We start from the raw sequence: 17,189 nt of genomic DNA on the forward strand, positions 1-17,189 counted from the left end.
GAAGCTTAAAGGGCCATGGCCAAAGGGGCCCTCATTCTTGCAGGAGCACTCAAACCCCAGCTCTGACACTCTGAGTGTCAAAGTAACACTCTTACATGTGATGTCAACCATTGATGTTAAACCTGCACTGGAAACCTTCTCATTAAAATGATTGCAATAGCTGAAAACCTTATCAATTCAGTTAGACTGCAGCAATAACTAATCTTCTCAAAACCCCAAAGGAGAAAGCATTAATATTTGTATTTTAAACACTGGGAAATGGGTTAGCATTGCATCCCTGTATAATTAACTATACCAATATTTTCCACTGAGGTGCTTACAAGGTAATTACATTCATTATTTCCAATTGGATCTTTGCCCAAGTCAGGGATAGAGCCTCTGGCCCAAGGGAGAAAAGCTGCAAGAAAGCACTTTTTGGTTTTAAGCGAGCATGACCTTTCTCTGCTACTTGTGACACTGAGTAAGGCGTGAGGGTGAGATCACTGTGGTAGTCCACCCACTGGGGTCAGATAGTGGGATCAGAGCTCTAACATAAATGACTCCTTTATTTGTGTCACATTGCTGGGCTTGCTTTGGTGGAGGGGAAACATAAGGTGTGGCACATCCCACCCTTCATGACTCAGACACCCGGACAGGGCCAGGCTGACGCCCCACACTGTGGGGATGTCACACTGACCAGCTCTATCTGACACCCAAACAGGGCCAGGCTGACACCCCACAGTGTGAGAGTGTCACACTGACCAGCTCCATTTGACATCCCACAGTGTGGGGATGTCACAGTGACCAACTCCACCCCACAGTTGCATCTGCCCAAGTGAACCCAGAGGATCTTGCACCACTGGGGCCAGGCAGGCACCTGAGCTCAGGGCAGGTACCTGACAACCTACACCCTGCATTCCGACAGAGGATTGGTTTCATCTGGACCTCCCCTTGCTTATCTTCATCTGGTCCCCTAATTCATATTCATCTGATCCCCCTGTGCCTACTGTAACCTTTTGGCAGGAGAAGCAGTGATGCTGAGCAAGTCAGAGCATCAAAGGAAGGTCAAGCATTGACTCACCTCACAGTCCCCGTGCACACTGCTGGGCACAGAGGCTTTTGCCAGCTGTGTCCACACACTGCACAGATGAATAAGTTGAAGAAGGTTGTACCTTCCCTGATTCTGTTCAAAATGAGTTCAGATTCTGCTAAAGTTATTTCTTCTCATGTGAGCCAGAGCCCTGTGATGGTGCTGTCTCATCCTTAGCAGCAAACTGGAAATGCAGAGGCACCTTGCTGTAAGGCCCACTCATAAGCTCCATCATTCTCCATTCAAGAGAGGAGAGCCCTTGTGCCCTCCTGCAGTGTTCCCAGGCTGAACCCTCTGGCAGTGTGAAGGTGTCTTATCAGGACAGACTGAAGATGAAGCCACCCAGGGAAGGTCAGAACCACTTTTTGCTCTTCACTTTGTAAGTAGCCCTTGCATGATCAAATAGAAGGTCTCTGTGTGGAAAGCACACTCCATAGCGTATGTCAAACATAGAATAAACCATCTTTGGTGGGAGAAAGAAGTAATTAAATCTCCCTGGTACTTTTGGCAGAATATTTGTTGGAGCACTTGTTATGCATTGGAATTAGGCTTTTTATGCCTGCTAGTTTTTTTAACCCTCACATAACTCCACACACTCCAGAGGGGGTTGCACAAGTGCCATTGCAGACTTTAAAGCCGTGTCCTCTTAATGACTTTCTGGGTTTGCAACAATAAATCAGTTTAGCCCCATTTACCTTACATTATGTGGATGGGTTACAAATCTTTTTTAGCAACTCTGTATGATGCCTTTTAGCTTTCATATTTTCCAGATTCTGTACTGCATTTGTGTATAACTCTGAACTTCATATAAAGTGTTAGCAAGTTCTCCTCACAGTTCAGTCAGACAAACCAATCCTTTTCCAGCCCAAGAACCAAGGACACCATTGCAGCTTCAGGCCCAAGAAGTATCAACAACAGGGAACTGAGGAGAGCAATCTGAAGGATGGGACTGCATAACCTGAAGTTGTAATTGCACAATTGACCCCAATATGTAAATGGACCGGGATTTATAAAGTGTGAAAATGTGTGACCTGTCATCCACCTTGGGCCCATCTTTGGTGCAGCCCCAGCCAGGCTCTTGTACTGCCCAGGGTGTATCCTTTGAAGGATTTTTAATAAATACCTACTTTATTCCCTTAACACTGTCTAGCCTCTGTTCTAGGTAGCCTCTCAAGGCATCAGGTAAAGAATTGACACAAACTCCTGCAGTCAAAGAAATTTTTAAAAATTACTCTAAGGGACTCCACAAGTGTTTTACTCAAATCAGTGTCACTAACAGTAATTCAGTCACAGATTTTATTCCTTGGCTGCAGAACTAGATGATGTTTAGGGTCCTTTCCAACACAAAGCACCCTATGTTTCCATGATTCTATGTTTTTAAATGCTTGATTTGAGTAGCCTGATGTAATGGGTGGACATTTTCTTAAATGCTACTAGGGGAAGGAATGAGTTGCACTTCCCTCCTCCTCCCTTGAATTTGTCCAGTTTTTTGTTGAGAGCAAGTTTTCTTCAGGCTTGCTCCCACAGTGGTAAGCCACAGTCTGTGAAAAGTAGTAGACAGGTAAATTCAGTTTTGTGGCCATGCACTCTCTGCACAGGACAGACCTCTCTCCAGTTCTGTCATAGGGGCCATGTAGTGAGAGGCTTTGAAAATCACCTGAGAGCAGCAGTGTATCCATAACATCCATCCATAACTCAGAAGTTTATACCATTTGGTGTAATAACAGCTGTGGGCATGTCTGCATTCCTTACATGATCATCAAACTGGGGCTGTTAGAGGGAGGTCAAAGCCGGAGGCACTGATGTGACACCTTACACTGAACTGTAGCTGCAGAGTAAAAGCAAGAGACCGGTGCCTACAGCACCAACTAGCTCAGTGTGTACACTCCCCTCCTCACTTGCCAGTCTGTGTGGGTTTTGTCTGTGTTGCTAAATCTTGCTTTCCAGTAAAGGGGACCAGTGGGTGGGATTTTATGCTAAATGCTTAGTTCCGTTGTTTTTAGGTCGTTCATCCGCTTCTGCATTCAAAGCTTGCTCTGGCAGGGCTGTAAATATGGATTTGGAAACAAAGGGGGTTTCCTGGTGGGAAATCACCCTCATTTGCATGTGAATGTCCCCTTCCCTCCTGCTGCAGGGACAGGAGGGTGGTGGCAGTGGGGAGCCCCCAAGGCTTGGGGAGTGCCCAGGGCATGGGGAAGTGGGAGGCAGGATCTGCCAGGGGTCTGCCCTGGAAGAGCCTTTCCTCTGCTCCTTAGCTTTTGTGCAGCGGGGTTTTATACCAGGAAATTTGACCCTACAGCCCTGGCTCTGTGGGGTCTTCCCCCTGAGTGCAGCAGCACAAGTCGGGACTGCAGGATCTGGTCGCACTTTGCTGGATTCTCTGGGGTCTGATGGCAGCAGCCTGACCCTTCCTGCTGACAGGCAACTTTCTCATCTGTTGAAAACACAGTGAGTTTTACACCAGGGGTTTTTAATAAGGTGTGTGCAAAGCTAGATGTAGTCACGCTACTTGTGTAAACGTATAAAAAGGTGAAAATCCAGCCTTCTGCGTTCAAGGTTCTTACAAGAGTATCTGTTGTATTTTTGACAAATGATCAGCTTGGAAAATTTTGAGGAAAATCACTGCCTGGTGTGCAAGTGTAAGAACATCAGAAAGACAAAGATAGATATATATCTTTTTTTCGGGGTTTAAACCTATCAACCACGAGTGTCTGAAAGAAACTCCCAAGTTTGTAAATACTGCTTTCTAAAAGTACTCACAATTAATTTCCATTTTCTCTGACAGTCATCTGTCATTGGAGGGACAGTAAATTGTTGGCATCCGGAGGCACAAGGAAACTTGTCATGTCAAGACAGCTGTACCAACACACCTTCCCACGGGGAGGTGATGGGCAGGAGGATGTGTGTCTCTCTATGGAAGTGTTCCCAAACAAGGCCCTTCAGCTTGGGAGCTCATTCCTTCTTGATGGTGACAGAACACTTTGCATTGGCCCTGATTGCTGCATTTCACTCAAAACACTCCCAAATGATTACTGAAATGAGAGGCTCGAAGAAGACACACAGACACACACACACACACACACCAGTGAAGTGGTGACAAGCAAAGCAAATTGCAGTAATTATCTTGCAGCCAGGAATTTAGCGAAGGTGTGCTTAATGCCTGAGCTCTTTGCTAACAGCCCTGGCTCCCAGACACCGGTGGCCTCTCCTCTTGGGTGGGCTCAGGTCTAACACCATCGTGTGAAATGTATGAAATTCAGAGCAAGTGTTCCCAGCCTATATTCATCCGGGAAGATTTCAGACTGGAAGAAGGGCTTTGATTCCTGAGGGATTCTCTGTCTTTTCCAGCGGTACCTCTGGGTTTAATAAAAAGCCATTCCTCTGCACATTTTTCATCTGAAAATGCTCTTAATTCTTCATCATTCCAGGAAAGCAGCTAAGTAAGGATGGCAGGATGTTTCACTTGCACTCTTAGACTGACATTACTGTAGCAGTTGTATATGTACTCTAAGACATTGCTTCCAGACACTTTTTACTATCCTTAACCTAAGCATGTATTTGAAACCTAGACTTCTCTAATTTTGCATCTCACAAATGAGGCAAAGGAATAAGCCAGACATATTTCTTCCACCTGATCTCAAGAAACTAATGACCACAGTCATTTAAAGGAGTCTGTGCTGGACCCCTGTGCTGGGTGCAGGTGCCTGGCAGGTTTAGGGACCCCCATTTCTCTGCACACCCTGCAGAAATGCCCATGGAAGGAAGGTTTCTTCCCTAGCTGACTGCTACCAACACCGTGCTGAAGGGGTGCACATGCTGTGGAGGGCCCAGGGCAGCTGCCCTCAGGTAGGTGAGGGTGGGTGTGTTTGGTGCCAGCCCCCTCCTGCCAGGGGACACCTGTCTCTAAGGGCTGGGGGGCTGGTGCACAGTCACCTTGCAGGGAGATGGTCTCCCTAACACCATATAGCAGACAAATTGTAAAGAATGCATGGATTCACTCTGCTGGTGATGTTAATCTTCTGAACCCCTTGTTAAATTTTGGGATGATACTGGTTTGTCTCAGAAAGTCAGTTTATCAGCAGAGTCATTCCATGTCAGCATGACTTTTTTTTGCACTGGTAAAACTCCTCATGTGACTAGGGACAAGGTTTTCCTTTTGCAAGTTACTTTTCTCTGAACAGAGCTGTGCTGTGGCAAACCCTGCCGGCAGGATGAGGACATGAGGCTGCTCACAGCAGCACACTCGGCAGGCAGCAGCCGGTGGCCGGGATTGAACTGGAGACCCAGCTCAAGCTGCCATGGCTGAATTTCACTGCAAAAGTTTCTCGTTTCTCCTTTTGCTCCTTTGATCCGTGTAAAGATCAAGTTTCAGGGGAAAATCGGCCAGGACAAGCTGCAGAGGGCTAGAATTACAGCACGAGAAGCAGCAGGGCCAGACGAGATTGCTTTCAGGCTGCAGCCAGTCCTTACTCAACTACAGCCAGAGCCCGGGACTGAGGGAGGGCCAGCTGCTCCTATTGTTAGAGATACAGATGTTTAAAATTAAAAGCAATTGTTTATTAGGCATTCCCAAATGACTGTTTCATGAAGCAGTCACACACTGGTTTCAGAACTTGCAGCTCTTCCACTAACAGACTGTGTGAAGTCTGTGCATGAATGGTTTTAAAAAACCCAAGAAAAATATGCATTCTTACGTGCAAGCCACTCCAGTGGCTGTGCTTTAAAAGTTGGCAAAGGAAGAAAAGCAACCCAGAAGGTGCTCACATGCCAAAATTTGCTGCATTTTTGGATGATTTGGATGAACCAGGGGAGGCTGGTGGGCCCTTCCAGCCCTGGTTGGTGGGCTGGTCATGACTCACCTCTTGGCATCTCTGCTGGGTGGCACTGAGCAGCACTGAGTGCTCTGCAGTGAGCTGGGGCCATGCCCAGCCTTCAGGCACCAGCTTCTCAAACCTACTGCCCTCCCACTGAAGCAACTTCAAGTAAAGGTTGAGTGTAGATTGCTTCCCTGTCCAGAAGCATTTGTTGGGCAGTGTATTCCTTTGAGGCTTTCTGGGTGAAGGAGCTGTTGCAGAAAGGGTTATCAAGGTGTCTCAGCAACGCTGTGGATAGCACAGATGGGGGACATTTTCTGTGGATAAAAGGTAGGTCTGCAAAGCCACGTGCACATGGTTATGTTCATAGGATTTCATCCATAATACTGGCAGGATTTAAATTTTCCAGAATTTGTGGCTTTGATAAATGTCCTGCAGAATTTCCTGATGTCTCTCATGAAGCTCTTCAGCCTTTTTTAATAAAACAACTCCGATTAGAGAATTCCTGTTGTGCTTGAAAATAATGCTATAAAAATAACTAATAGCAAGAAAAAAGCAAGGAAAAAAACCCAACAAAACTATCAACCAAAAAACCCCAACCCAAAATCCCGGATTAGAAGTTCTCTCACAGTGTGACAGGCATCATGCCAGCACTCAGTCACACTGTCTGGGCTACCGTGGCACTCTGGGAACAATTCCCAGCAAGCTGAGTCCCTTGGCTAAAGGCTGTAGATCCTAGAAAGTAGCAGTCCAGCTTTTTGTAATGGTGCTTCATTTGCTGAGAGGTTTGTTAACCCTTCCTTTCCCTGTGAGCCAAAGCTCTTTCACCCAGAGGTGGGGCTGTGTCCGAGGGGAGCAGAGCACTGAATGCACAGCTCAGCCCATGGTGGGAGCCAGGATTGTTGTTTGTCTTTTTCTTTGCTGTGTGTGTTATTTGTCACCAAGCAGAGGCTTGATCAAACAGAAGCTGCCTGTGAGTGATTTACCTGGACTAATGTCAATGTTAGCCCAGCACTAACCAGGGGACCTCCTGAGGTCCTCCCAACCTAAATTACACTGGTTCTGTACATCAAAGCTTAGCTGTCACTCACAAAGTTGGGAGGAGGTCAAACTCATGTTTCACACATTATTTCCTGACTAGACCTGTGTTTAGTGGTCTCCCTTCTTTGAGGGACAGTTGGATGTCTCAGTGACTGTCCTACCCACCACGCTGCAGCTTGCACAGGTAGTCACCAAGCCTGCATGATCAAAACTGACCTCTTTCCATCCTGCTGAACTCTGAGGCATTATTCAAATTGAGGGATGATGAGTGAGTTTCACAGGTGTGACAAGGACCAGAGTATCCTGTCCTCACCCACACGGGACAGGAGATGAGTGAGCCGAGGTGCTAGTGCAGAGGAGAGGGCCTTCTCCAAGCTTGAACTGTCCCGTGACAGGCCTTTTCCTGTGCTGTGGCTGTGCCCTGCACTGGGAGGGTCCTCACTGGCCTTTAGGGTTTGAGGCTCCATGGCTTGTGGTCTTGCTCCTATTTCTGTGCAGCTTTGTGCAGCTCAAAAACTGAGGTGTGCTCACAAGGCTTTTGTCTCCCAGATGGCAGCCAAGCACCCAGGGGAACCTCACTTGATTTCTGCTTTGCCACGTAATTCTGATTTCCATGTGTGAAAGTGCAGTGCTGGCAGCATCCCAGTTTTCACTAGGATGGACGGAGATCAGTGTGCTCCAGCTGTGGCTCCTGCTCCAGTGCTGCCCCTTTGGCAGGACAGGATCAGATGGGATGTCATCCATGCAGCAGACACAGAGGTCAGGACTCACCCCAGCCCACCCACCAAGCCACTGGGCACATCAGCCTGGAAGCTCCTCCCCAGCCACAGTGGACCCTGCTGTCCCTGGCACTGCCCCTTTGCATGGGCATTTGCAGCTGCACTGAGCCCTGCTCCTTGCTGCAGACCTCACCTGGACTCAGACAGAGGTGCCTGTGAGCTCTCTCTCCACCCAGGGCATGCTGATTCCCTGTGATTGTCCCTTATTATCCAAATCTCTCTGGAAGTCCATCAGATTTTGGTTTTTTTCCTCTCCTTACCTCTACTTCTGGCATCAGAAAGCTGCTCTGAGCATCACCTCCTTGCACTTGATGTCTGATCTCCAGCCTATTTGTTGCTAATAGATGCTCATTTATTAATATGCCAAGATTAATGGACCTTTTCCCTGGTATAGGAAAACCATATTGCTACATTATTGAATACAGGTCTTTCCTGTCTGTACGAACTGTGAGGAGCTGTTGGATCAAATCAGTTCCTAAATGGAAAGCATTTAAGCCTCTGTGCTGAGAAGGTTGTGTTGGTTGCTAGGATTCACATCTTGCTTGTGCACTTCCCAGTCATTCCTGTCTGCCCATGACTCTTGTTCCTCATTCCACTCTTCATAAATGAGTCTGACATTTTTAGAAAGAAGGCAAATGTCCTCTGTCCTGGCAAGCACCAGTCTTTGGTCCTTTCCTAAAAAAGTTTTGGTCCTTTCCTAAATATTCTTAGAAGAACTGGAGTCTGGCGAATGATCTCACCTTTACAGATAGAAAATTTTCATCTGAACTTCTCCTATGGAGATGTTTCAGTCCCTGTTTTTCTCTTGGGCATCACTAGGGGAGATTCATGGTTCCTGTGATGCAGCAGCACGTGCACAACATTTCCCTGTGTATCGTGAGCAAGAACTATTAATTTTGAATATTTGAGTAATTCCAGCCTTTCTTTTGGCTTCACGTGGATCCCTCCTGCCTGTGCTTGATGAATCTTTTGTCATGGGGAGCAGTGCAGACACAAAAATAGCACACTGCACTCCCCCACCGCCCTCTGCTCAGACGTGGTTTTGGGGGACAGCTGAGGGAGCTGGAGGCTGTCCCCTGGCACGCAGGGACACGTGCAGAGCAGGACACAGCCCTGGGGAACACAACTCCAGGGCTCCTGTGAGCAGCTCCGTGTCCATCTCGGGGTGCAGCCCAGTCCTGAGCCCCCTCCAGCGCCTGTCCCCCGAACGCCTCTCGCCAGCAGCGGCACCAAACCTGCACTGGGGACGGTGACAGGGAGCTGAGTCACTGACGGCTTTCACTCATTTTTGTGGCCAAAACAATTCACTTTATTTTCCACAGCTGTCAGTTAGGGAAAGCAGCTTTGTTTTTTTTCTGTTTTCAGTGAGGAAGGGAAAACAGGGGTGAGAGTCTGCAACCAAGTATTACTGATTAGAACTGATGGAGCTGGGCTGCTCCTGCAGAACATTTATTCCTCCTACACCCTCAGTAACTCAGCTTCATGCTTCGAGATCAACAAATTACTCCTACAAAACTGCACTGTCAAGGCCGAGGTGTGTCCTCTCCCTGCTCAGGCTGTAGTCACTGACCTAACAAAGGGATTCTTCCTAGGTGAGCTCATGGATTAAATGTGTGTAGGGCACTGCTTGTGCTTGTGCTTTTTGAAGCTTGCTCAACAGTTTAATCAGCTTTGGAGGCAGTTTGTACAAGCTTTTTTTATTTTTTGGTTTTGGCTATATGTGGTTTTTTAGCAGAGGAAAATACTCTGCCCCTCCAAAGACAGCACTATTTCCCCCAGGCAGGACAGATTATCAGCAAGAAGTGAGCAGCCAGAGTGGAGGAGATGTGGGGAGTCCCCTCCTTTCATATGAAACACATAGCATGGCTGTCAAACTCCCAGACTGCTTGATAACTGGATAAGAAATGTCACCTTTATCTGACTCTCTGCACAGCTCTTATCTGGCCACAGACATTCCCTGCACTGTGCTTGCCCTTCACCAGTGTTGTTTCTGGACAGCTGAGGAAACTCTCAGCTCTCCTTGCTTATGTTTTCACCCTTGTAGATAAGAACTAAATGAGGCCAAGGAGCTCCCAGGGACACCTGACTCTTCTCCCTCTCCTCATGTTCCTTTATAGCTGACTCACAAAATAATTTCTTTTCCTCTCTCAGTATTTCTTCTTCTCTTTTTGAAAGCCAACTGCCTGCTGTGTACAGGACCCAGAAAATGTAAGGCAAAGGAGATACCACCATGTTAATCAAATGGCCAGCCTGAAAGGTCTTGAACTTGTGACTGTCCAACCATCTTACACTTACATATATTTTTGTCCAAACTGCTTTTCCTCCTTACAGGCTCTTTAAATCCTGCCCTTGGTGTCCTTTACCAACACAGGCACCTCTCTCCATAGTAACCCCAGCTGGCAGCTAAATATTTAACAGTCTGAGAACATCTTTTTTTAGTCACAGAGCTTGTATTTATTTGAATTACCCAAAGCTAGTGTTTCTACACAGTCCGTTTAATCCAGCAGCTGATTTCAAAGTCTCTGGAGCTGTCACTGACTCACAGGCTCTGACACTGCAGCACATGCTGAGGTGCTGCTGGGAGGGTTTGATGCTTCTGAAAGGGTTTACTGGTGAAAACATTTTTCTCAGGAGAAGTAAGTGGGGTGTGAAATGCCCCCTCAATCTCTTCATATCTCAAGGATGTAGGGCTAATGTTCCTTTTAAAAATTCCTCATTATTGGCTTGGTTGTGTCTAACAGCCTCAGCCACCCTGAACAACTGCTCTGATCTGCATCCCTCTTGGCAGCCTGGGTCATGGATACTACTGGGATTAGTTTCATGTGAAAAGTGTTTGAAGCAAGGAGGTGATTTAGAAATCCCTGAAATAGCACTACCAGTGTGTCTAAGAGTGTGGAGGTGCCATGCAGCAGTTAGCTGGTCTCTCTCCCCAGTGAGACTAGCTACAATCACATATATGCCTGCACCACTGTTTCTACAGTGTTTATATTGCTTATTTACTTTAATAAGCCCCTTTCAGGCAAGAAAAATGTGATCTACTATTGAACTGCTGCATAGTGTTAAGAGGCTTCTGCTGTGCTCCTGGGCTTGCTGCTGATTCCCTGGGCAAGACACATTATCCCTTCAGGTCCTCCCTCTCCTTACAAGATTCTGAATGTTTCCATCACTTCAATGGTTCTTAAGAAAACTGGTCTCTTCTTTTTTGAAGGGCCCAGGCACAGTAAAAACACTGAGGTAATGCACTTTTCACAACCAAACCCTCCTACTGTATGAGCTGATTTATTGAAGTGCATAGAATCATTAAGCTTGGAAAGGACCCTTCAGTTTGTGGACTCCAACCATTAACCTAACACTTCCCGGTCCGACAGTAAACCGTGCCCCAACCAGGACATGCACTAAACCATGCCCCTAACTAGGACATGCACTAAACCATGCCCCTAACTAGGACATGCACATGTCTTTTGAACACTTCCAGGGATGATGACTCTACCACTTTTCTGGACAGTTTGTTCCAATGTTTGACCACCTTTTCAGGGAAGAAAATTTTCCTAATGTACAGTTTAAACCTCTCCTGGTGCAACTTGGGGCCATTTCCTCTTGTCCTGTCACTCATTCCTTGGGAGAAGAAACACAGCCTCACTGGGGAGGCTCTTTCCAGGGAGTTCTGGAGAGTGAGAAGGTTCCCCCTGAGCCTCCTTTTCTGCAGGCTGAACCCCCACCCAGGTTCCTCATCAGACTTGTTCCCCAGACCCTTCTGGACATGTTCCACCACCTCAGTGTGTTCCTTCTCTGGACTTGCTCCAACACCTCAATGTCTTTCTTGTTGTGAGGGGCCCAGAACTGAACCCAAGACTCTTGGTGTGGCCCCACCAGTGCTGATTAAGTTTGAAGAGATTTTCCTAACTTTTGTCTTGCTGGTGTCTAGACCACCATGGCTACAGCAATGCTACTGCTCCTGCCCATGTCTCCATTCCTACTTTGCAGCCACAGCAGCACAAGGACATTAATAAAGGCATTGCAGAACCCAGCCAGGCTTGTCACTTCTGGAGAAGGAGCTGCACCCTTCTATGAGAAACATTAAGACTTAGGAAACTTGCATGGAGATATTTATAGCATGGCTTCTTCCTGGGATGGAGAGAAACTTATTTTTGAATACCAGAGAGCAGAAATAGGCCAGCTCTGAAGGTGAAAAGGTATGAACTTCTATTTGGGGAACACTGCATGACTGCAGTCACATGCAAAGGAAACTAGCAGTGGTAGAGTCAGTTCAGGTTCTGCCCTGCCTTGCAGTACCTTTGAGACCCCCAAGGCCAGATTCTGCTCCTTTATTCAGTGCTGAAACCAGACCTGAATATAGGAAGGCAGAATCGGGAGATTTGTTTTGTATTTCTCCCCATTTTTGCACTGTGCACCAGGTATGTGCCAGGCCCCAAATGTTCCTTGGAAGGGAATCTGAGAGGAAATAGGTGCTGATGTGAAGTGACAGATCTGCAACTTGTGATCCGAATGAGTATCCAGGATTGTGCTGGAGTTTATCCCAGCATTTTTGAGAGAGGATGAAATGATGTATTGAATACAAACTGCCTTTCCATTAGATATGCTATTATTGACTTGGATCAAATTAGCCCTTTAAGCAAGGCCTGCTTGCCATTTTCACAATTCTGGCTTTTAATCATCACCAGCTTGTAAATTCCTCGTTCATAGGCTAAGCCTGCTGGAAGGATTTCCATGGAGCTGACAGAAGTGCTTTGTAGAAGCGGCCCCTCTTTTGTCCTGGGGAATTACAACCCTATAAGTCTTCATTTTACTTGACATTCCAATTTGCAGCTTGGATGCCACAAGAAATGCCTTGGGTTTTGGCTTAGTGATGAAATTTGTGATATTGCAAGTATAACAGAAAAATGAAGATCTGTAAGGGCCCGGGTAAGCTTTCCTTTGTACATAGCCAGCCTGACAGGAAAAAAAATCTCTCTTCAGCTGAGATATGTAGATATATGCTTACTGTCAAACACAAAAGCCATGGAGATGAGGTATTGGGTTGGTCTTGTCATGACTGAGATTGTCTCAGCTGGTCAGAGCATGGTGCTGATAACACCAGGCTTGTGAGTTTGATCCCTCTATGGGCCATTCATTTCAGAGTTGGACTCGTCATCCTTGTGGGTCCCTTCCAACTCAAAGTATTCTATGACTCTGTGACAACAGAGGGAAGAAGAAAATTCTGGAAAGCCTTATCTACCCTCAGAAAGGGTCTGCTTTGCTGCTCTGTTTTATATTCTCTGTGTATGGGGATGAGTGCCAGTTTATCAGCTGGAAGAGCTGGGGTTTTCTGGGGTGCAGTAGTAGATGCCAAATTCTTACACTCATAGAATCATAGAATTATTTCGGTTGGAATTATTTAGGTTGGAAAAGGTATCTAAGGTCATCGAGTCCAACCATGAACCTATCACTGCCAAGAATATTAGAGCACTTCTTGTTTTCTGTCTAGAAGACCTTTCTCACATCCAAGTGAGTGCCAAGAAAGTTGCTGTCACACAACCATGGTTTGGCTTCCTCCCTGGCCTAAGGGATTAATTCTATTTTCATCTTCCCTTCTCTTCAGTCCTTTGAAATTTGTAGAGGGAATGACACCTAAACTAAAAAGGCCGTGAGTTTAATTGTGTGGGAAAAAGAGCTCCTACAGGCAAAATTTTCCCAAAAAGCCAAAAAGTTGGACATCTGGAAGCTTTCCTCTCCATCACTCAAAGTAGGGATGGTTTGTTGCCTTGAGTAAGGGGAAGCAGAAATTGATTTGATCCATAAACCCTCCACCTCTTCTGCAATAGCCCTGGTCCATAAACCAGCTGGGTGGCAGGGGCATCCTACTGTGCCTCTATTATTTTGTTCTCAGCCACTGACAAAGCAGAGACCATAAGGGATGATTTTCCAGTCAAAGAGGGGGTGCCATGGAGGTGGTTGTGCCATCATGGAGATTTATTTGTCACCTTTTGCTCATGTAACAGGGAGAAGTTGATGCATGGAAATAACCATTTTTCCCTCTCTTAACAACTCAGTTCAAATCTGCTGAAAGCTTTTGGGGGACTCCCTGCTTTCTGCACTGGGCCTTTGGGACTGTGCACAGAGACAGAACAATTTTCTCTTGGGACTGGTTTTTCACTTTGTTTCAAGGCTGTCCAATCTGAGAACAACCCCAAAGCAGTTGGCCCCTGTAAAAAAATTTCCTTTTAGCAGAGATACATTTCCCTGCAGGCAAAGGGAGATGCAAGGTTACTCTAGCTGATAAGTTCTGGGTGGGATGAGGGGAAGTGTTGTAATGCTGTAGTTCCACCTAACTCTGCCATCTCCACTCACATCTACCAAGGCTTTAAGTGTCAGAGATATCTGCTACCCATCTGTGACCTTCATTTCTGCAGACCACCCTTATGTTCTGCAGTGCAGAAGACACAGCAGGAGTAACCTTAGCAATTAAATGCCAAATAAGCCAAGAGCAGGCAGTCATTAAGACACATGCACTGGGGACCTTGTCCTGAAGGTGCACCTTGCATTTACCATGCTCTTTCCCTTCAGTCTGAGGCTTCCCCCAAGTATGGCTTGAAGCAATAGATCATTAAAACAGGGATAACACTTTGGTTTTCTTTTCTCTCTGCTTGCACAGGCTGGAGGAGAAAGCTGTGTTGTAAGGTGGAGTCCTGGGGCTGAAGCTGGTAGCCAAGAATTAACTCAATGCCTGTACCAGCTGTTGCTTTCTATGCTTCTCTTATCAAAGGCTGGTGCTGCCTTTGCTGTGCCCAAGGAGGAGGCAAGGTGCTTTTTAAAACTCCTCATACTCTTTAACGTGGCTGATGATTTATGTGCGTGTGCTCAGGTGCTAAATGACTTTCCTGCAGTGTTTGAAGTTTGGTGAATAAATAACCACCTCTCACCTGGGCAGAGCAGCACAGACTTTGTGTTGTGCTGAGGGCAACAATAAAACCTGGTCAGGCTTCTCCAGCATTAAGCTGACATGAAGGCAGGCTTTCCCCCTCTGACAGCAGTCCTAAAACATGTATTGTCCTTCATGCCTGCTTCTGAAAAGCCACAGAAATTATTTTCAGTGCTTTTGCTCCCTGCTAAGCTGTCAGACCTTGTGCAGTCTCAGTTCTGGCATTTCTAGGCTGGAGGTGAAACCATACAGGTTTCCCAGCTCAATTCTCCATAAGCCTTCAAGGAGGAGCAATCTCTTAGCTAAAAATGAGAGAAAGGTGCTCTCTGACAAGACAGTGCTGCCATGGCAAAGCTCACATCTTCCCTGAGGAGGGGTAGATTGTTGCTTTATTTTCAAGGTAACATCTAGGTTTGTGCATTCAGGGCTGAATCCTCACCTTTGGGTGGCCACAAAGCCCTCGAGTGCAATGCTGTCTGTACACTGTAAGGGATGAGCTTGCCTGCTGCTGTGGTGGGGCTGGCATGCAGATAGGCCTGTTTTTCCAGGGAAAGGCAGCAGTCCCGTGGTCACAATTACATCAGGTTGTCCCCATCTCTAGGTTCCCTGCAGACTCTGGAGGAGTGCTGGCTGCCCTAGCATGCTGACCCTTTGCTGTCTGAAGCAGCCTTTTCCAGCCAGATCTCTGCTCAGCTCTGGTGTGCAATGTGCACAGCAGCAGACACCTCACCCACCCTGGGAGCTGCTGGATTTATGTTGCTGTTTGTGCTTGTGAGCCCTGTCTGTGAGCAAAGCTAACACGTGAGGAGGGCTCTGCCAAGAGCTTGGCCCCAGGGTGCTTGGTGCAGCAATGAGGGAGAGCACCTGCCTTACCCTGGCAGGTTACAGCCAGCTGCAGGTCATCTGTGCTGCCTGGCTGGAGACTGGGCTGTTGCCACTGAATTGGTGCCACCAACTCTCCAGCTGAGCTCTCAGAGTCTCCTGAGTGGATGTGCCTGTGAGAGGAACAGGATGCCCAGAGAGGCTGTGGATAGCCCATCCTTGGAAGTGTTCAAGGCCAGGTTGGATGGAGCCCTGAGCAATCTGATCTAATGGAAAGTGTCCCTGCCCATGGTGGGGGGATTGGAATGGGATGCTCTTTAAGGTTCCTTCCAATCCAAATGATTCTGTGATTCTGCAATTCTATAATTCTGTGATTCCATGATTCTGTGACAAATAGTTGCACATGTTCTCATGCCTGAGATCAGTTGCCTTTCTCTCACCACAGGCTCAAAAATACTACACAATCTTTCTGCAAACAGAAATTGCCAGTCTCAAACAAAACACACCCCTTAGTGACTTAGCACTTACACAGAAAATTTGAGCTCAGACAAAATTGACTCTCCTGCCTCTGGGGTCAGATGGCTGTGTGTGTATTAGATTAGTCCTCTGTTGCCATTTGGGAATGTTGTAAAAGAGATCTTCCCCATGGAAGATGGGAAATGTTTATTTCTGACATGGCAGAAGCCAGTTACTTGCCCTTAGTGGCCCAGGGGAGCCCTGTACCATAGGAAAGCCTCTCAGGCAGAATTTAGGATTGCAAAATCTCTACCTGCCTTAATTAACAAGTTGCATAATGCTTCATTGGGCAAAGAATGCCTGAATTGTCAGTTTGTGCAGAAAAAAAATGCAAGTAGGTGGCTTAAAAAAGTGACTTCCATAATTACCTTCAATATCTGACATGGCAATTTGAACTCATGTGCCTAATTTCGCTGTGCTTTTTTCAGTCTCTCCTATTCAGTCATGTATAACATTAATACTGGGCAGGTCTGTGTTGCACAGATGTGGAAGTGCCTGTGAGGAAATGCCTATGTGTCAGAGTGCTGCATGACAGACATCATATGTGCCATGGGCTGCTTGGAGAACCTTTGGTGCCAGGCTGATGTTGGGAAAGGAGCCCTGGAGCTCAGTCATACACACAATTCCTATCTGTTCAGTCCTCATCAGGGATCACCTTTGACTTTCTTCCTCCTGATCCACACAATTGTGCCCTTCTCCTCATGCTGGGTGTACTTGGCAGGAAATCCAGTCTGAAAAAAAGAAAAGCAAACCACAGGAAGCTTCTTTGCTCAGCCCTTCCAAGTGCTGCTATTTTTTAGCATATATCTATATACCAAAATAACAGCTTGACCTTCAATGCTTCTGAAGTTTAGAAGTGGTCAGATAACATTTGCCTTTCAGTTTTGTTTGCTTTCCTGGCTAAGACAGCACGAAGAGCCGCCCTGTTCACACAGGAGAGGTTTCACTTGTGGCATGTCTAGCCAGGAACACACACAGCAGTGCCAGGGGACTCAACAGGAAAACCCAGTTGTGTGAGGCTGCCAGCCTGCATTTGCAAAGAGACGGTTCAGAGGGTTCAGATGGATCTCCAGTCTCTTATGCTTTTCTAAACCATAATTCTAAATATTCTGACAATTATCCATGACTAGACAAATACTCTTGCAGGCACAGTAAGCAAATGAGGTTAGTCTGTTCTGTGAATAATCATCAATTTAATGTGTGTTTAGAACATCTGAATTCTCACCTTT

The sequence above is a fragment of the Serinus canaria genome, chromosome 3 (assembly GCF_022539315.1).
Source record: "Serinus canaria isolate serCan28SL12 chromosome 3, serCan2020, whole genome shotgun sequence".
NCBI lineage: Eukaryota > Metazoa > Chordata > Aves > Passeriformes > Fringillidae > Serinus > Serinus canaria.